A 17,422-nucleotide genomic window follows, 5' to 3' on the forward strand; every position below is an offset into this window, starting at 1 on the left:
GATTAAAATGAGTGCAGAACATATTTTCTCATTTATCCAATAAGTTCACCCAACAAAAACTTTCTAACTGCCTACTTATCAAAGACAAATTAAGCATGGTCCCTGACCTATTTGAATTTGTATATTATCGCTTCTCGGTCTTTTGGCTAAGATCAAGTGAATTTGTGTATTAATCTCTCATCAACCTCTGGGTTCTACCTTCCCAAAAAGTCTTACTTTCATCAAACTCTAGGTTGGCACAAATCAAGGTGTCCTATAAAATACGGAAGTAAGAATGATTTAAATGGCATTAAATATATTTTTAAAAGAATTAATAAATCTTGCCAAAAAAGATCTGATTCCAAAACAAATCAGATTCATGGCATTCAAACCTGGTCACATTAGATAACACTTCCCATTAATTGCCTTCGTCTATTGTTCAGGGTACATTACTGTGATATTGTTTTGCTAAGGCAAAATTGATTTCCCCACAATTTTAATATCTTGTAGGTCTTTCAGGTTTTCATTTTTGAACTAGCCCTTACTGGCTTGAAATGTAAAGTCATTAACACTTGTATTCTTCCTGTCTTGTTTCAACACACTCTGCAACACCTGCCTTGTCATCAACGATCGCAGCGCTTGAGGGCACAGTTTCCTGATCTTGAATCCCTAGATGGAGAGGGTGGAGTGTACACACACACACAAAAATTCTCACTCATGTTATCCTCAGAAATACACGATTGTAATCTCCAAGAGTGGGGAGCTAAATTTGGGTTCATTAACAAGACTGAACTGAACCACATACTTTTTTTAAATCAGGGTTGTTTATTTATACAAGACCCCATTATCTCTTTAAAAAAAAATTGTTCAAAACTTGATATGGGACAGAACCCTGTTTTGTAATATTATTCCAGACCTCCCTCTGGGAAGAAATTAGCCCTCCTGATAAAACACACAGGCAATTTTCTCATGAGATTTAATGGACTTAAGACTTGGTCTGAGAAACCAGGCATCCATCCTCCCAGTTGACTCTCACTCGGTGACTGTTACGAAACGTTTATTTTCCATATTCCAGCAAAGATTAGATAATCATTCTCTTTTCCTAGAAATCCTTACTAAGAATGAATCTTTGAATTGGCCTTCTAGAGGCCTTTTAGTTTGCATAATACTCACAATTAAATCCTCCAAACACTTTTTTGAAAACATCTCAAAACCTCTGTTAGCAAGTCATAGTTTACAAAAGATTCTTCTAGTAAAGAAGACAGCAAGGTAAATTGATAATTGCAGTGCAGTGTAATAAATGCCGCTTTATAGATGTACCCAGTGTGCCATGAGGATGGAGAAAAAGTGTTGAAAGCAGATTGGGGTGAGCTTAACACAAGTGAAATTGAAGAGGGGAGAATGTTTGTGAGTATTTCATGTACCACTTCATTCAATTTGTTTGTTTTGTTTAATTTTAGTCTTAAGACAGCTACCATTTCCCACTATTTTTCTAAAAGTACGTTGTTTTATCCACATTACAGCTGAAAAAAGCTTTTATAGAACAGCTGGAATTTAACCACCTTAGTAATATTATTAATGGGGGGAAATGTTACAAATTCTAACCAAAAAAATCTGAAGTCAACATTTGAAACACAGCCAATTGGTAAATCAAGACTTCTTGCTAATCTGTGTGGGAGAATACAAAAAGATGAAAATAATTCTTAGGTGAATTCAACTTGATTTTGCTCTGCAAGGTACTTCTCAGAAAGCAACTTTCTGATCATTGAGTTGGAGTCCCAGGTATCTTGATAATAGGAAGGAGAATTTCAGCTGGCGGGCGCGGTGATAACGTTAGTCACAGCAGTTAAATCTTCTAGTACAAATTAATCCATTGGTATTCTGGTGTATGAATTAGTCTCTGTAAGTTAGAAAAGCGTACGTTAATGGTAAAGTTGAGTCCATGTACGTATACACATGGTAACAGAATCAATTCAACTGCTTTAACTAGATATTGACTCTGCCCTTGATGCTCTGCAGTTGATAGTTCTTATTTGCTTCATTGTTTATTGTTAATGACCTGGATGAAGTTATAGCCAAAACATTTCCAGATGACACTGTTGACAAAATCAAAACTGAAAAAGACCTACGCGAACTAAGATGAAACCAAAAATCCACCAATAAGAATTTAACTGAGGATAAATATAAGAAGCAATTGCACGTATGCGGGAGGATGTGAGTCAGCAGCTGCAGGTATAATAGCAAAAAAAATCAGAGGGGCTTTGATGAACAGTAAGTTTAGTGTGGGTTAAAAGTAGGATACAGCAAAAAAGAAAAAAACTAATATGAAGTCAGTCTATTTTCCAATGCAATTAATATTCAGTAAGCTGTTATTTTGCACTGTGTTTGGGTCTTCCATATCATCATTAAAGGTTTATAGTGAGAGAGAGGATCAATCAGTGTTATTCTGTGAAGGTCAGATCCCATCTGGAGAACAGTGCAATGTTTAGAACAAAAGGGAACAGTTTTGTAGGTTGGAATTGCAAGTTTTTAGTGAAATAAATTCTCCACAGAAAGTGTTTAACAGAGTGTTTCTTATAGAGAGTGTTTAACAGAGAATTTCGTGTGTACCATTTGTTTTGAATTCTAAAAGGTGTAATTGTTAATATAAAGGGAAGAACTTATAGGGAATGTTCAATTTTTACCATGTGAAGAGTGCTCTTGAAAAGTATCTCTTAATCTCAGGTCACTTCAGCCTGACAGTCTAATGACTAAATCAACAATCTCTTGTAGGAGCTGATAACTAATTCTTGTCTGCATCATATCTCTATTAAAAAACATTCACTTAATTCCAGAGAGACATCTTCTCAAAGTAAAATAGAATGAGAATCAGCTAATTAAATCAATGAGCAAAATTGCAATCTTTGGAAAAACCAATCGCAGCATAGCAGCGAAGGTTTTTTCATCAAGGAAAAGGACTTTCATTCCACCCTGAATTTAGGACGAATGCTACAGAACTGGAGTTCCATGAACTATTAATTTAACAGATAAGAACCAACTCCCAGATGTTTCATGCTATTTGAAGTGAAAGATTCATTTGGCTCTGAGCTACACTCAGAAAACTTCAGATAGTAAAAGGCCCCTCAACATAAATGAACTAAGAAAATTACATGAAAGTCAATTTGCTTTCCTACTTGGAAACTTTTGACTTCCAAGATGAAGAAAATGAGTACAATTTTCTATAAATTTATGGATTCAACTATGTGAATGCAAGCACCAATAATATATCTTAATGGAAACATGGGAAGTTATTGCTGGCATCCTGTACTCCCCCATTAGAAAACTAAAAGACTCCTCCTGCAATCCCATATTTCGTGAAGCAGCCTACTTGGTCTCTATGGCCTGTATTTGGAACAAGAGTAATAAATGCAATCTGGGATGAGGTGTAAAACCACACTAGATGTGCTGGAATTGCACAATTTAAGGGAGACATTGAGTTTTTGATCCCATCTTTGAGTTTCAGGCAAAGAGTTGTTTTACTTCCCTTTATTAGGAAAGACCTGCAGGATGCAGCAGAGACCACTGGCAAAACTAAATTTCCAAAAGCTAAGTAAGTGTTGGCTGATAGTTGAGCCCGTCGGTTATATCGTCAGACAGACCTCAGTTCAAAGAGTGAGCCTGCCACTTCCTAGGGGATACTTAAACCTCCGTAAGTCTCAGTTTATCCATCTGTGAAATGGGATAAAAATATTACCTATAACAGAATAAATAACATGTATAAATATACATAGTATATGCATAAAATGTTTTATTTCTTTCTAGAAACTAAATGGTGCCATGTCTGGTTTCACTTACCACCTGTCAAAGTGCCTTTGATATAGCAAATGCTCAAGAAATAGCAGTGATTATCAATATCATTGTTATAATTATTGGCGAGAATTAACAACATTAGCCCAATGGTTAAAAGCACAGTCTACGAAGCTAGTCTTTCAGGGTTTAAATACAGCTTCCACCCTTTCCTAGTGATCTTGGATAAGTTACTAAGCTTCTCTGCTGTCAATTTGCTTGTCTGTAAAATGGGGATATTGATGGCACTTAATTCATAAGGTTTTCATAAGGAGTAAATAAATAAATACCTAAAATGTGCTTAGATTTTCAACAAATGATGCTGGAACAAGCGGACATCCACATGTTAAAAAAAAAAGAGCTAAAGACAGATCTTACACTCTTCACAAAAATTAACTCAAAATGGATCACATACATAAATGTAAAACACAAAACTATAAAACTCCTAGAAGATAACAGAAGAAAATCTAAATGACCTTGGGTTTGGTGATTACTTTTTAGATGAAGCACAAAGGTACCATCCATGAAAGAAATAATTAATAAGCTGAACTTCATTAAAATTAAAACTTCTTGCTCTACAAAAGACATTATCAAGAAAATAAAGGAGGCCGGCCCTGTGGCCGAGTGGTTAAGTTCATGTGCTCCACTTCAGTGGCCCAGGGTTTCACCGGTTCAGATCCTGGGCATGGACATGGCACCCCTCATCAAGCCATGCTGAGGCAGCGTCCCACATAGCACAACCAGAAGGACCAACAGCTAGAACACACGACTATGTACTGGGGGACTTTGGGGAGAAGAAGAAGAAGAAGAAAAAAAGATTGGCAACAGATGTTAGCTCAGGCGCCAATCTTTAAAAAAAGAAAAAAAGAAAAAGAAAAGACAAACTACAGACTAGGAGAAAATTTTTACAAAATACACATCTGATAAAAGATTGTTATCCAAAATATGCAAAGAACTCAAACTCAACAATAAGAAAACTATCTGATTAAAAAATAGGTCAAAGTGCTTAGCAGACACCTCACTAAAGAAAATATACAAATGGCAAATAAACATATGAAAAGGTGCTCCACATCAAATCTCATTAGGGAAATGCAAATTAAAACAACAATGAGATACCACTACACACCTATTAGAATGGCCAAAATCCAGAACATTGACAACACCAAATGCTGGTGAGGATACCGAGCAAGAGGAACTTTCATTTTTGGTAGGAATGCAAAATGGTACAGCCACTTTGGAAGACAGTTTGGCAGCTTCTTACAAAACTAAACATATTCTTACCATATGATCCAGCAATTGTGCTCCTTGGTATTTACCCAAAGAAGTTAAAAACTTACATCCACACAAAAACCTGCACACAGATGTTTATAGCAGCTTTATTTATAATTGCCCAAACTTGGAAGTAACCAAGATTTCCTTTAATAGATGAATGAGTAAATAAACTGCAGTAGATCCAGACAATGGAATATTATTCAGTGCTAAAAAGAAATGTGCTATCAAACCATGAAAAGATATGGAAACCTTAAATGCATATGACAAAGTGAAAGAAGGCAATCTGAAGAGGCTACATGTTGTATGATTCCAACTATATGACATTCTGAAAAATGCAAAACAACAGGGACAGTGAAAAGATCAGTGGTTGCCAGGGTTGGAGGGGAAGGGAGGGATGAATGGGCAGAGCGCAGAGGATATTTAGGGCAGTGAAAATAGTCTGTATGATACTATAGTGGTGGATACATGAGAGAAGACTTTTCTGTCGCTCTAGCATCAATCATCCCAGACATGTTTAGAGAACTTGTTACTGATCCATGTTGGATTCCATTGTCCACTGAGCAGATGAGTATTGTCTTTCCACACTTGCCTTTCTGCAGCAATTCCTTTTATTAATATAGTTGTTTTTCTATAAAATTATTCACAAACTGTAAACCATTCAGGTTGTGGCCACAAGGAGAAATATATAGAGAGTAGTTTAACCATCCTTCCATGATGTTTTGCAGGCACAAGAACCAAAGGGCAAAACTGAGCTCCTCATTCTCTTGATAAAATTACTCAGGCCTGATGACTTCAGGTATTCCCCAGACTAGCTTTATCTCCTTTATATGTCACAGAGTGGTAGGAAATCCTAAGAATTACACATTATTCCCTTTCTAAACATTTTTTGACCTTTTACTTTCCTGGTTCTCCTCCTTCCTCTTTGATTTCTTCTTCTCTAATCCATTTTGTTGCCTCTTCTTCATTGTCCCATGCTCTAATACCTGGCGGAAAGGAACTAAATGAAAAGGATCCAAATTGGAAAGGAAGAAGTGAAACTGTAACCATTTGTAGATGATATGATTTTATGTGGAGAAAACTCTAAAGAATCCACCAAAAAACTTTTAGAAATAATAAATGAATACAGTAAAGTTGCAGGATATAAAATCAACATACAAAAATCAGTTGCATTTCTATACACTAACAATGAAGTAGCAGAAAGAGAAATTAAGAACACAATCCCATTTACAATTGCAACAAAAAGAATAAAATGCCTAGGAATAAACTTAACCAAAAAGGTGAAAGACTTGTACACTGAAAACTATAAAACATTGTTAAAAGAAATTAAAGAGGACACAAAGAAATGGAAATATATTCTATGCTCTTGGATTGGAAGAATTAACATACTTAAAATGTCTTTACTTCCTAAAGCAATCTACAGATTCAATGCAATCACTATCAAAGTTCCAACAACATTTTTCACAGAAATAGAACAAAGAATCCTAAAATTCATTTGGAACAACAAAAGCCCCTGAATAGCCAAAGGATTCCTGAGAAAAAAGAACAAAGCTGGAGACATCAAACTCCCTGATTTCAAAATACACTACAAAGCTATAGTAATCAAAACAGCATCGTACTGGCACAAAAACAGACACACAGATCAATGGAACAGAATCGAGAGCCCAGAAATAAACCCACACATCTATGGACAGCTAATTTTCGACAAGAGAGTCAAGAACATACAATAGAGAAAGGAAAATCTCTTCAATATGGTGTTGGGAAAACTGGACAGCCACATGCAAAAGAATGAAAGTAGATCATTATCTTACACCATACACAAAAATTAACTCAAAATGGATTAAAGACTTGAATGTAAGACCTGAAACCCTGAAACTTCTAGAAGAAAACATAGGCAGTACACTCTTCAACATCAGTCTTAGCAGCATATTTTCAAGTGCCATGTCTGACCAGACAAGAGAAACAAAAGAAAAAACAAATGGGACTACATCAAACTGAAAAGCTTCTGCACAACAAAGGAAACTATCAACAAAACGAGAAGACAACCTAACAATTAGGAGAAGATATTTTCAAACCATATATCTGACAAGGGGTTAATATCCAAAATATGTAAAGAAGTCATACATCTCAACAACAACAAAACTAACAACCCAACTAAAAAATGGGCAAAAGATCTGAATAGACATTTCTCCAAAGAAGATATACAGATAGACAAGAGGCACATGAAAAGATGTTCAACATCACTAACTATCAGGAAAATGCAAATCAAAACTACAATGAGATATCACCTCACGCCCATCAGAATGGCTATAATTAACAAGACAGGAAATAGCAAGTGTTGGAGAGGATGTGGAGAAAAGCGAACTCTCATACACTGCTGGTGGGAGTGCAAACTTGTGCAGCCACTGTGGAAAACAGTATGGAGATTTTTCAAAAAATTAAGACTAGAACTACCATATGATCCAGCTATTCCACTGCTGAGTATTTATCCAGAGAACATGAAAACATGAATTCATAAAGATCTATGCACCCCTATGTTCATTGCAGAATTATTCACAATAGCCAAGACTTGGGAGCAGCCTAGGTGCCTATCAAGGGACGAACGGATAACGAAGATGTGGTATTTATACACAATGGAATACTACTCAACTATAAAAAATGATGAAATCTGGCCATTTGTGACAACATGGATGGACCTTGAGGGTATTATGGTAAGTGAAATAAGTCAGAGAAAGAAAGTTAAATACTGTATAATCTCACTCATAAGTAGGAGATAAAAACAACAACCAACAAACACATAGAGACAGATTGGTGTTACCAGAGGGGAAGGAGGGAGGGAGGAGGGCAAAAGGGGTATTAGGCATGTGTGTGGCAAGGGATTGTAATTCATCTTTGGGTGGTAAATATATTAAAATACATCAAAATAAAATGATGTACACCCAAAATTTATATAATGTTATAAACCAACGTTACCACAATAAAAAAAATAAAATTAATTAAAAGAAATTAAAAAAAGAAGTGTTTCAGGGGCTGGCCCCATGGCCCAGCAGTTATGTTCACACATCCCACTTTAGCAGCCTGGGGTTCGCCTGTTCGGATCCCGGGTGTGGACCTATGCACCACTTGTCCAGCCATGCCGTGGCAGGTGTCCCACATATAAAATAGAGGAAGGTGGGCACAGATGTTAGCTCACAGCCAGTCTTCCTCAGCAAAAAGAAGAGGATTGGCAGTAGATGTTAGCTCAAGGCTAATCTTCCTCAAAAAAAAAAAAAAAAGACATGTTTCAGTGATGTCCTGACAACTTATACTCAGATTTTCTTTTGATGTAATGGGTGTACTATAATAAAGATGAAGCCTATTGTAAGGATCTTCCAAAAAGTAGAATTCAATCATATAGCTCATTAATTCTTCACACAAAAAAGTTAAATTAAAGACATATGTATTTTCAAAATTATTATGATTAGATCTAAAAAAAATGAGGGAAAACACCAAACGAGATAATGACATCTTTAATAGCACAGAATATTATTTGAAAGTACAGTGGCTTCAAATATATTGGTATTAGTGGATCTGTTCTTTCATTTCACGAACATATATTAGTTTGAATTCTATCCAAGTCTTTGAATATCCTCATTCAAAATATATAACCTATATAGCAAACCAAGTGATGAATTAGCTGAGAAATCTGAAGAAATTTCTGCTTTGGAATAAGTGTGACTTTCTGACTGGGGGCTCATCCCCTCACGTCACTCCAGCCACACTGGTATCCTCCCTGTTCCTTGAAACTGTCAGGGAAGCTCCTGTCTCAGAGCCTTTGCACTTTCCATTCCCTCTCCTGGACACCTTCTCTAGAGATCGGCATTGCTCATCCTCTCACTTCCTTCAAATCTTCACATTAAGATCGCCTCTCAGGAAGCCTTCCCTCACCCCCTCAACTCTCTCTATTCCCATCCCCTGCGTTATTTTTCTCCTTTGCATTTATCACCTTCTAACATACTATGTGTTTTACTTATTTGTTGTACTAAGTATTCAATAAATATGTGTTGCCTTCATTTAGTATATAAAAGGAAGGAAAGGTGAGGATGCCAGCAATCTCCATTTTGCTGGACTGGATTTAGTAGGCGTGGTTCAGCTCTGGAGCTCTAACGCTGGTGGCAGCTTCTAGCTCCAGTCCATAGCTAAGGTGGTGTGATTCTGGAAGCGAGCGTCCCAACAATGCCTTCCTGATTCCCCAGCTTCCTGACAGTTGCAGAAGTAGCCATTTTCTTTGGAGGGTGGTTCCCAGTTGATATTCTGGGAGTGACTCTTGGAGACACAGCTAGAGCCAACTCCTCTCCACAATCTATCTCATTCATCTTAGATCATCCAAATGTTTATTATTATCCACAACAGAGCCCTGACTAATACTATATCCCCATTTTACAACAAGAAAACTGAGCATCAGGAATACCAATGACAGCAATATGTCAAACCCAAGTTTATATGATTCCACAAACAAAATGAACCATTCTAGATTCTTCTGCCAGTGACTCAAAATAGTTCAAACCTACTCGGTCCCAGAAATCTCTCTTCCTAATCTCTCAGAAACATGGATTTCTGGAAGAGAAGGATAAATATATTCTTTCCAGCCCAGTCCTTTGCCCGGAATAGTTTGCACCTGCTACGGATGCCTGTTAAGACTGCTCCCGGGAGACAAGAAAATCTTGCATCTCAATATTTAAGCATTTTGCATAATGTATCCTGGATGATATTTTTATGGAATTTTCAAGATATGTTGAACTAGGAAACTCAAATTAAGTCACAAAAATTGGCTGTTTGGTTTTGAAACATCCTCGTGGGTTTGTAGTGCATATTATGGATTCAAATCTTCTTTCGACTAAAAATGGCTTGTTTTCCTTTTCTGAGTACTCACTTGATGACTTGTGTGATTTGGGACAATCAGAGGCTGAGACTCTGGCTTTCCTCCCTGTCTTTTGCACATTCTGTAGAAGCAGATAAACTCTTTCCATGTCTAGTTAATTTTTGCATATCTGTTGAGTTTGCTTTTGAAACTGAAAACATTTTTCGAAGAGAAAACCATGTCAGAAAAATATCATAGGGGGAAAATCTTCTCTATTATTTATATAATACTATACAGACAAGCTGAGAACAGGCTACTCCTCTGAAAAGACAAAGCTGGTAAGAGAAGATCCCATAATATAGAAAACAAATGAAGAAGAGATCAGAGGATGAATAGACCCAACATATTTTTTCAGAGATATTTGGAAGTCAGTAATACAAGGTTATCAAATAACGTGTGAGTTAATTATATTGCAATTTTAACACATTGTTTTTTGCTATCTACTTAAAGAGTTATTCCATGAGTTTTTAAGAATTGGTCCAAGAAATTACAGAAGGAATGAATAGCCCTTCTAAGTTTGTAAGTTATATAATGAGAAATTGTCATTATTATTACAAGTCATTAAAAGAAAAGAAAGATTCTCTCTTTGCCATCAAAGTCAACAATAATTTAGCCACTACTCAAATGGAAATCAGACCCTGATTTCCAGTAAAGAGAATGCCCCCTTAAAAATGGCAGTTTCATATTATTTAACAGAATAGTTTATTAGGTTTAAAAGAGAAGGGAGGGAGGGAGAGAATAAAATCTTTGCTACATCAATAGAAATTATATTTTTAAAAAGGATTTTATATAAGAGAATTCTGTCACAAAACACCATCACATAAAATGTTATCCTAAATACATTATCTAGTGTAAATAAATAGGACAACTCCCACAGCGCACCAGGAAGTTTCAGGGCACAGGAACCACAGTAAGTGTGCAGGGGTTGGAGAAGGACCCTGCTCTGTGCGAAGTCAGAGGTGTATAAGATGGAAATGGAAACTGTAGGAAGGAGAAGTGTCACATTTGGAAGTGTAGGATTTGCTAAAGGGCTCTGACTGCACATTTGTTGATTAATCATTAAATTCCAGAGCCTGACACATTGCCACACACATGATGGCTCAATAACTATTTGTCAGACAGTTTGAAATCAGTGATGTTTGCTGAGCACAGATGCACACGGCAACGCCTTTCTTCCTTCTTGTCTTAAATGGTGAAACGATGTCTAGAGCAACAGCACCATGTTCCACCCGTGAAGCGACAAGCCAACATCCTAAAGATGATAGAGCAGAAAGATGTAAAAGATGTGGGTCTTTGAGCCTATCAAGGAGATAATTCCTCCAGATGTTTTGCTTTGTGAGAGTAAATGTTTTATTGTTTATTCTTGAAACCATTGTTAGTTATTACTCACAGGAAAAAAAAAGTCATTTATTACTTGCAGAAAAAAAGTCTTAATTGATATACCCCTAAAAGGAAAATTTTATCTTTTTTCCAGGCCCTCAGAATTAGGGTTGGTCTGATTTCAAGTCTCCTTCACCAGAGCACTGCCAGACAAAACAAACAAAATCACCTGCTTGCTGACATCCACAATGCTTCATTTAATAGACCCCTTTATCTAGAATACGTGACATCGCCTCATACTTAATTGTACAGCACTTGCTTTTGGCATTGTCTTTGGGTCTGCTCCAAGACAGAATTTCCTGTTTGGGGAGCTTTTTGGCTTACAAATTCAGATAATCCTCAATATATCTATTTTTTAATTATTACAGGTTTCCTGGTTCAGCCATTACTAACCTTTTGTCCTCAAATTCATCACTCTGCTACTGTGCATTGCATAAAAAGTAATCACCTCTGCATTTCTTCCTCATAAACTATCTTCTTCCTGATTCTTCTCTCGAATAGTCACAAAACACCATCTGCGCCCGTTATGACTTTAGTGTCTCTCAGCTGCAAATCCACCTTTCTTTGTCTTGCTTTGTGATACAGGAGCTGAACTATGTAAACATTTCCCCTTTGTCGGCTGGTGCAATGTGAGGCTTTGTCAGCAGGGGGCGTGGAAGAGATATCGCTGGAGGAAGAGGTGGCTCTTCCTGCTTCTTGCGTGCAGGTTTCGCTCCGGCAGCTCTTGAAAGCAAGCAGCATATGGGACACCCAGCGGCGCTCGCGCTCCAGCAAGTTTCGCTGGCGCCGCTGGAGAGTCTCACTAGCACCTCAGAGGGTGGCTTCCCAGTGAGTTTCCCCAACCTCCCAGAGGGCTGATTACTAGCTCGTTTCATTGGGGCCCCGACAGGTGGTTTTCAGCCAGCCCGAGCTGGTGGCACTTCAGCAAATTTCTCTGCCATTAATAGGGCACAGCCACACCCTCTCCAACGTTGGCCTCCTTTCAGGTCTCTTCCTTCCATGGGTACTTAGCCTCAGCTGTAGAGGTAATAGCTACTCCCTAGAGCTTCTATTCTTATATTCTGAGTTCTCTTTATCGCTTAGTTGTTAATTTCCTGTTATTAGTTAACTATTAATTATTTATCCTGTGGTTGTTAATGCCCTGCTATAAATTCGTTATTTGTTGATTATTACATAATCATTCTTTATATTGAAATGTTCCACTCAAATGAAGGAGTGATGTCTGTCTCCTGGATAGACCCTGACTGATACATCATCTCTAGGTTATTCCTAGGGATTCTGCAAGGTGTATCTTTATTTTACACAAATGTGAGAAGTCTACTGACTTCCAAAATAAATCAACCTATCAGTTGTAATGTCAGACATGTAAGGTCAGATTTCCAAGCCTGGTAATCCAGTATATTAAATTTAATCTATATATATTATTTTGCAAACGTCCAGGAATCAGGAAAAACTCAAAGACATTGAATTTCTGTTGGGGTAGCTTTGCTTAAATCCATTAACATTTATTTTACTTGTGGCCCCAAGACAATGTTTCAAATATCAGTCTGAGAACTAAATTGCACACCTAAATACTTCAATGTTTGGGGAAGTGTTTGGGTCTTACGAATGGACTCTACTATTGCCTACAAGTCAAGGATTTGAGGTATTTTTTATTTCTGCTAATATTGAGCCTAAAGGCAAATTGCCTTTCTTAAATTACACTTTCAACACACACAATTGGATATCAGAACATCTGAGATCCTTGGGCTCTGTGCCATCCTTTGTCAAGAATGACCAAGAATGGAGGAAATATTTGCAAATCATATATCTGATAAGAGTCTAGTATTCAGAATATATTGAGAATTCATACAATTCAACAACAAAAAGACAAACAACCCAGTTAAAAATGAACAAAGTACTTGAATAGACCATTCTCCAAAGAAGATATATAAAGGGCCAGCAAGCACATGAAAAGATGTTCAATGCCATTAGAGAAATGCAAATTAAAATCACAATGAGAAAGCACTTCACATACATTCAGATGCATAGAATTTTTTTTAAAACAACAAAAAATAGCTGTTGTTTATGAGGATATAGAGAAATTGGAACCCTGATACATTGCTGGTGGGAATCTAAAATGGTGCAGACACTGGGAAAGAGTTGGGCTGTTCCTCAGTAATTACCATGTGACTTAGCAATTCCACTCCTAAGTAAATACCCAAAAGGATTGAAAGCAAGTGTTCAAATGTTTGCACACACATGTTCATAACAACACTTTTCACAAAAGACAGAAAGTGGAAACAATCAAATTGCCATCAACTGATAAATGGATAAACAAAATCTAGCATATTTGGAACATTGTTTGGCCATAAAAAGGAATGAAGTACAGATACACTCTACAATGTAAATGAACCTAGAAAACATATACTAAGTTAAAGAACTAGGCACAACATGTCACATATTGTATAATTCCATTTACATGAAATGCCCATAATAGTGAAAGCCATAGATTAGTGGTTTCCAGGGGCTGGAGGGAAGAGGAAATAGAGAATGACTGCTGAATGGGTATGGGTTTTCCTTTTGGGGTGATGAAAATATTCTAGAATTAGACAGTAATAATGGTTGTACAACATTGTAAATGTACTGAATTGTGCTCTTTAAAATGGTGAATTTTATGTTATATGTATTTTACCACAATAAAGGGGAGGAATTGGAGGTGGAAAACATGAACAATGCTTTCAAGAAGTTTTGTTCTAAAGGGGAGCTGAGAAATGGTGCAGCAGCTGGAAGGGAATGTGGTGTGAAGGGAAAGTTTTGAAAATATTGAAGATAGTGCTATAATATAATAATCATCAAAGAGATGCTTGATGAATGGGTAATTATATATATAGTTAACAGACAGACATAGAGGGTGGCAGAGTTCATCCTGGGATGAAAAGATGAAGACTGCCATTGATCTGTTAGATCCTTAACAGATAATATCATGACCCACCTTTGCCTCTGAGACTCATGGCCTCACTGTGGAAAGAAATGAATGATGGCAGTAGGGAAGGAACAGAAAATATGGAAGATCATAGAGACTGATGTGTTGCTTAAAATAGCAATTAGATTTCACCCTAATTCATCTTCCTGTAGTGAAACAGTGGATAAAGCTCACTGATTTGTGCTAAGAGCAAGATGTATGAATGAGAAATCCTATTTCCAATTGACCAATTGTTGGTGAATAAAACAGATCAATACTTGTTGGATGGTTATATGTAAGTATACTTTAATAAATTCCAAATGGTCTAGAGTAAATGCTGATTGAAAAACATTCTGTGAATCTTTGGAATTTGCTTATTTAAGGTTAAAATTATTCCCCATGTCTTGATCTAAATTTTTTATTCTTTTAAACTTTTTATTTTGGAGCATTTCAAACATGTGCAAAGGTAGAGAGAGAATAAAAGTGATCTCTCATATACTCTTCACCTAACTTTGACAATTATCAACTCACAGACAATCCTATTTTATCTATACCCACACCCACTCTTCTTCTATCATTTAACATGTAAATATTTTAGGATTATCTCTAAAGGATAACGATGCTCTTTAAAAATATAACCATGATACTGTTTCACACCTAAAATAAATAATTCCTTAATAACATCCTTTTGAACTGACCTCCTGTGAGCTAGTGGACAAAGAGTTTGTCCAGTTTGAAAACTTCTATTATGAAACTTAAAATCCTATCAGTGGTTGAAGCGACATTTTAACATAAATTAAATCGAGTTGATTCCATATAAGAAGTACACAGTGCTTATAAAAGAGAAGAGTTTTATATCAGATGCATCTTTGCCAATTAAGGGTGATTGATTCTGGACCATCCAGAGAAGCAGCTATAGTTACCTATACCCAATATAATGCTAAGGAGGAAAAGGTGCTAGCTAGAAAATCCTACCCCAGGAATAATCCATTACTGCTGCACCTTGGTAATTCTACCAGGTGTGCAGAGACTTTCCTACACAGACTTGACATGGCCAAAGAGAAATACTTTTTGGTTTCCGAGGTGGCGTCTTGGAGAGACACATAATAGAGAGCTTTCCGGGACGCAACAAATTCACCAACTACCAACAATTTCAGATAACATGAAATGCTGCCTTCAAAGGAAACCTGTAAAGTATTGCCAGCGAGCCCAAAGTCTAGAATAAGGAACTGCCAAGTCTTGGGATTAAACTTGTAAATTCAATTCTTCACCATGAAAGTAGTGACTGTGAAAGCAAAAGAAGATGCTGGAGAAGCTGGCTATGACTTTTGATTTACAGGTCCTGATTTTCTCCCCTATCATGTAAAATGTTGTGTTTTTAAAAGAAGATGGAATGTATGACAAAGACTTGGTGGGAGACCTACCAGCATGATCAAAAAAATAATGAGGGGGCAGAGGTGCTTGAAAGTGAAGTGTATAGTGGGTAAAATTCTCCCAATGAAATGATAAAACAGTACTCTAGGAAAGACAGCTAACTGGTATGACATAGAAGACTGAGCTACTTGTAGTTAGAGACCAGACATTCATTTTTATAACCCTTGTATCTTGTAAAGCACTTGAACCAGGTAAGTGTTTGTGTCAATGAGGATTAGATACAACTACAAATAGAAAAAAAACAAAAATATCAAGACACAACTTTATTTCTCAATTACATGAAAGAAATCTAGAGGTGGGCAGTTGAGAGGTTAAATGAGAGCTCCACAAAGTTATCATGGCTCCAAGCTTGTCCATCTCACTGCTCCACTATCCTTGGCATAACCCTTGTGCTTATGGTCAAAATGGCTGCTGGAGCACTAGCCATCACATCCACATTCCAAGAGGCAAGATGGAGGAAAGAAAAGAATTGTGGGTTGCTCTTTTTAAGGAAATTTTCTAGGAATGCCCACCTAACACTGAACAGAACATAGTCACTTGGCCATACCTACATTCAAGGGAGGTTGGGAAATGTAATCTTTTAGCTGGTGCTTTGTGCCAAACTAAAGAAAAAGGGAAAGATGTTGGAAAGCAATTGAGGTTTTTTCTTTTTGTTTTTTGCTGAGGAAGATTTGCCCTGAATCCACAAACCTGGGCCGCTTAAGTGGAGCATGCCAAACCTAACCACCTCGCCATGGGGCTGGTCCCTCAGCAACTGAGTTTTTGAACTCAATATAGAATAAAGATCAATAGTGAAGGACAAAATCGGCAGATCTCAAGAGAAAAGAATAGTAAATATGTTGAGGAAAATAAGTATGTCATTAAATATCTAAATATGCCAACAATAGTAACTACAATAATATTAAAATAGTAACTATTATTTACTGGGCTCAAACAATGTGCCAAGCACTATACTAGGTGCTTTAGCTACATCATCTCATGTAATGAACACTATAGCCATGAAGGTGTAGATATAATTAGCTTGACTTTACAGATGAGAAAATTGAGTCTCAGAGAAGCTGAGCGCCTCACTCAAGGTCACACAGCTACTAAATGGAAGAGCCGTGAAGTAAACCCAAGTCTACCTGGTTCCAAACTCTACTCTCAAAAACATCCTTGCTCTTTGATGTGCTTCACGTACCAGCAGCCTTGGAACTACCTAGAAGCTTGCTAAAACAAACCAAGAAAAAACAGAATCTTGGACCCCACGCCAAACTACTGAATGCAAATCTGCATTTTAACAAGTTCCCAAGATGAGTTGTAAGCCCATTAAAATTGGAAAAGCATCACTGTCTGCCACTCTGCCATGAATATATCAGACCTCACTAATAATAAAACTTCATCTTTAGTCTTAGGGAAAGAGTTCCAGTCTGTTCTGTTACTGTGTGAGTTTCTATCATGTTAATTCCTCACGTAGGATTAGCAGATGGGGGATTATTTCCAAATAATATGGAGGTCACATTAGTTTAGGTGTGATTTTTTTTTTCCCAACACATTAATTTATTGCCCTCATCAAGTGCATGCCAAGCACATTAACACAGTTGAGCGTCTAGCGGTGGAGGACCCAGGACTGTATATGATGCCAACTCACTTCAAGTGGGCTCCTGGCTCAGCGTAGCCGAATGCCATGTCTTCGAAGTGCTTACTGCAGG

Source organism: Equus quagga, chromosome 16, assembly GCF_021613505.1.
Source record: "Equus quagga isolate Etosha38 chromosome 16, UCLA_HA_Equagga_1.0, whole genome shotgun sequence".
Lineage (NCBI taxonomy): Eukaryota > Metazoa > Chordata > Mammalia > Perissodactyla > Equidae > Equus > Equus quagga.